This window comes from Eptatretus burgeri, chromosome 12 (genome assembly GCF_056783735.1).
Source record: "Eptatretus burgeri isolate ZD-2024b chromosome 12, Ebu_testis_v1, whole genome shotgun sequence".
NCBI classification, from domain to species: Eukaryota; Metazoa; Chordata; class Myxini; order Myxiniformes; family Myxinidae; genus Eptatretus; species Eptatretus burgeri.
Window position 1 is genome coordinate 57,257,224 of NC_140972.1, and position 5,000 is coordinate 57,262,223.

A 5,000-nucleotide genomic window follows, 5' to 3' on the forward strand; every position below is an offset into this window, starting at 1 on the left:
CGCATAAATGACATGTATTCCCACTAGACAACGGGTTTGGACCTAACTACACATGTACTTACCGAGATACCTCACCTAAGGGACCTGAATGGTGGTTTGCGAATTTGGTAACCACAACACTACCCCCTCCCCTTTTTACAGACTCGTCCCGAGTCGTCAAATTTTCGTGTGCCATCATGTGTAGTTTTCCCCTAGTACATTTTACCTACGGATCCCTGAGTGCGACATTCATGGTATTCGTGTCCCCAAAATAAATAACCTGAGGGCTGCGTAACTACCTAAACAAACTCACTCACACGGACGACTTAAATAAAATTGCCGGCGCTAGACATACATGCCGGGGGGCGCACTCATATTTACAGTACATCTTAACCTTAACTTACAAATTTTACACTAAACCATGGCCCAGGATCATTGAACTCTGCAAAAGAAAAGCAGTTAGCAGGGAGCCAGGCTGCCCGCATGCAGTCTCTGGCTCAAACGATGCAGGTGACAGGGAACGTGGCTGGCTGCTCACACGCAGTCCAAGGCCTTCCCTTTTGAAATGAACGCAGTGAACCACAACGGTGCATGGGCCGCACAAACGTAGTCTCCGTGCCAGCTCAAGCGGCACACGCAATGAGCACAACGAATGGATGCATGAATGGATGGACGCAAACACGGTGCACGGGCCGCCACTGCAGGCCCGTGTTGTAGCTGCCAACAGGGCAGTTCTCGCAGCTTGCAAACTGTTGCCTTGCGGATCCTGGCGCACATGGAAATGAACAGGGGGGGCAAAGCAAAAATTGAACGGGGCTGGTGAACGTGGGCAGTGGGCATGGCATGGCAAAGGTGAGCAGGCAAACACAGCCCGCAGAAGAAGGCCGCTGCAGGCAAACATAGCGGGCAGATGAACTGGCCGGCACAGGCCTTGAAGCAAACACGGCCAGCCGATGGCACAGGCCTTGCAGCAAAACAACAGCTGCCGATGAAGTTGGCCGGCCTCCGCCTTGAAGCAAAACACGGCCAGCCGATGAAGTTGGCCAGCTCTTGCCGTTCAGTGGAGGTTGGTGGAGGGAGTGCGGTGGTGCTGGCCACTTGGAGGGCGGGCTCGGACCTACCTACCTGTCTCCCTCCCAACCTATCGCCTTTGCCTGTCACTGTACATACCCACTCCCTTAATTTGTGAAAAACCAATTTAGCCCCAACTTATTTTTTTGTTGTTTTTATTTTTACTTCCCCACTATAAATCGTCCCCTAACCCCCTTTATCGTCCTTGTTCGGCTAACCTATCCTGTCACCTAGCCTACTCCCAACCCCTACGTTCCCTTCCCGGAGGGGAATAAGGGAGAGCTAACGTCCTGTGTCGAGGCCCAACGAAGCCTCAGAATGGCCTCCCCAGAGTTCGGCGATCTATAACCAAAGTGGGTCCAGCGGCCCACAACAAGAGCGAGGGGATGGATGGTGCGGAGGGGTACATCTCCTAATCTACCCTAACCATTTAACTGTTAAACTACCCCGGGGCTTTCAACAAGCGCCTCTCGCTTAAACTATTGGTTCTAACAACCCAGATTCCCGTCGCCTGTGTTGGTGTCCTCACAATTTCGGGCCTCGCCCCCCAATTTTCTCTCCGTGCCCTCACACGGTCTCCTGGCTGGGACACATGGCTCCCTTTGGCAGGCACGACCCTCTGCCGAATCTCCCGCTATGGCACCCCCGGGCACTACACTGCCTCCGAGCCTACCAGCTCCCTAACACCGGGGAGTGCCCCCCATGGCACCTCCCCTGAAACGCACACGTGGCAGGCCGGCCTCCCGGGCCCCTTTCCGAGGGTCACCCGTGCCCACAACACTGCCCACGCGGCTAATGGCGCCCCGGGCCCCCGCACCAAGCAGGCGCACCCGTGCCTACTACTCTATCCCGGCCCCCCATGGGCCCATGGCCTACCGCGGCCGACTAGCCTGGTGCCCGGGGTACCCACTCAGCGATACTCACCTTTCGCAGCCACGCTCCCAAGCCCGTCAACAGGGCTCCTGCACCCCTCCAAATGGGTCTCGAGCCTACTTTCCCACCAACAACAAAACGACCTCCATTTTTCAATTTGACTAACCCAGCTAACTCACTCTACACTGACCCCGGGGTCCCTTGGGCGGGAGTCACTCCTCCCCCCAATCACTCATCGCACCATGCATTCCCCATTCACTCCACACACACAGACCCGCTGGCCTCACTCACTCACCATGTACTCACCTCACAACTCACCAACTCTTCAACACACACACCGCTGAACTCTGCCATCCTTCTAACTACATCCCCTAACTAACTCGTGCTCCCACGTCGTCCCTTAAACTACAGCACGTTCCATTTAACCTACGTAGCTAAACTACGTCAACTCTACACATTCATAAGTCTGTCCATGTCTCCAAATAATCCCATTAATTATTTTATTTCCCCACCTAAAGCTCACTAAATCCCTCTACCTAATCCATTCCACGGACTCCATGAGGACTTACCCCTGCCCCATGAAGTCGGTCTAACTAAGCTAACCCTTCCCCCTAACTAGTTTCCATCCTGTGCCCAGGGTAAGGGGGTCTTCCACCCCTTGCCCAGGAATCCTGTGCACCCGAAAGTGAGGCTTGTTGTTTTTTTTTTTTTTTTTTTTTTTTTCATGCGCAACACCAGCGCGGCAACTCGCGCACTTTTCACCTGCCCGTGACGTCATGCAGCTGCACGTGTTCCTCGTCCCTCCTTGGACGGTACCATCCGGCAGAGATACCCCTCCTGCCGGATTCCAACCCCACGTGCAGCCATGGCGTCACCGTGCGCATAAAAAAAGAACACAAGCCCCACGTCTCGAGGGGTTCCCCACGCGAACACATGTGCTTTGCCCGTTGGAGCTTAACACACACGATCGCGTGGAGAACCCGTCCGGTCCAAATCCGTTTACCTGCCTAAACTTTGTCCGTCCGCGGGATCGGCAAATCCACCGCGTGCGTTTCCGGACCGGGACTTCACTCTCGCAAGCGAGCACGTGGCGGTCTCGTGTGTTGCACAGCACGGACCGAGTGCTCACTGCTGGGTGAACCCGGCACGGTCCCCGAAATAGCTACAGCCGCTACTCGGCTTTCTTTACTCACATGTCTCCGTCGTCGCCTCCATTCCACACACGCATACCTGCGTGTTACGACGCACACAGTCCACTCAATCACATTCACACCGGGAGACGCGGCTGCGTGCTCCCGCATGCCAACCGACATCTCCCTCTCATACCGCTCTCTCACACACACGGTCTCCCTGGCACACAGCGACCTTGCACATGGCCGTTCACTCACGCGTGCGGGGGCACTCACCCGCGGTGCCTCACTCGCACTCCGTGCCTCATCCACACACGCGGGGGCACTCACCCGCGGTACCTCACTCATACACACGGCGACACTCACACACGCGGTCTCTTCCACACACGGTGCCTCACCCACACACGCGGGGGCACTAACCCGCGGTGCCTCACTCACACTCCGTGCCTCATCCACACACGGTGTGCTGGGAAGCACGTACCCTGGCACCATCGCCACCACACCACTCACACGTGGTGCCTCACTCATACTGGCCGTTTCACTCACACACACGGCCTCACTCACACACACGGCGACACTCACACACTGTGCCTCATCCACACACGGCGTGCTGGGAAGCACGCACTCCGGCACAATCGCCACCACACCACTCACACACGGGGTCGCTTCCACACACGGGGACGCACTCACACCTTGCACCACACACACAGGGACAACCACACTGGGGATTCGTGTCCCCACAAGGGTCTCCGGGGCCTCTATACCCCCCAAGCTCTCCAAGCACCTGTCCACAGCACCCGTCCCCTCAACCTCGCAAAGCACGACCGAACTCACCTGGTCGTGACTCGCCTCAAGGGGGCATACTCCCTCCCCTCGTTCCTGGAGGAGGCCATCCAGGTGCTCGCACTGGGTCTCTACCCAGTCCGCCAGCTCACCCCCATTATCCTCCAATACCTCCGTGTGTGTGTGTGTGCGTCACTTACCCCGTCTTCATCGTGCAGTCTCTCCTCTATTTTTCTGTCTCCCGTGTCTCTACCAACTCTTCACCCTTTACCTCCCTTGTCTCAACTATTATTATTTCCTTTGTCGTCACCTCGTGTCTCGTCTCACACGTTTTGGTCTCCCCATTTAATTTTTCCCTTTTGGTCACCGTCGATTCCTCTGTCACGACCCTCGCCGAACACGCCCCCCGAATTATTTTTTTACCCGCCTCCACCGCGGGCCTGTCAGCCGTTGCACCCCCTTCCAGCTCGTTTGCTCCCACACGTGGAGTCGCCATTCCCAGCTCCCTGGTCACGGCCTTCATGCCCGCCTGCAGGCATCGGCCCATGTTCTGCGTCTCACCCCGTAGCTCTTTCATTTCTTCCTTCATGTTTGCTTCCATTCCGTTTATTTGCTTGTTCATTTCGTTTGTATTTGTATCCATCTTTTCGTTTATTTGTTGTGTATTCGCATCCATCTTTTCGTTCATTTGTTGTGTATTCGCATCCATTTTTTGTGTATTCGCATCCATTCTCGCTGTCATTGCCGCCAGCATGGCGCATAGCTGGGCCATGTCGGGTGCGCTTGGGTGAGCCGTTTCGGCAGGGATCGGGGAAGGGTTTTGGTGGAGGGGGGAAGGGGAGGTGTCATACACCGCGGCCGCTGCCGCACCCATTTGGGGCTCTGGGCTCAGTTGGGGGAGTTCATGTTCCTGCACAATCAACATTTCCTGCTCGGGGATTCCATCCTGGACCATGGATTCTACATTACTACACATATACATTTCTAATACCCCCGGCTCCCGCTCGCCTTGAGACGCCATCTTGCTTCTCGTGAAGGGTTAATTTAACTCGCTCGTAATTTGGAGGGAATCGGGGGTCGCTTCTCTCACCCCTGGACCGATTCCCGTGAATTTAGCCGGAGACAGGAGAGCCCGTTTTCCTGTTCTCCGATACCAGTGCCGCG

The 5,000-nt window shown here is 56.0% G+C and overlaps 2 protein-coding genes across 4 annotated transcripts in view; both read right to left on the minus strand.

The window, feature by feature from the left end:
- LOC147015685 (uncharacterized) overlaps window positions 1-5,000 on the minus strand; it is a 237,713-nt gene that overhangs the window by 43,047 nt on the left and 189,666 nt on the right. The window lies entirely within an intron of this gene.
- Window positions 1-5,000, minus strand: part of LOC147015686 (uncharacterized) — a gene marked incomplete at its 5' end in the record, with an annotated part of 57,177 nt that overhangs the window by 5,208 nt on the left and 46,969 nt on the right. The gene's annotated exons all lie outside the window — the stretch shown is intronic.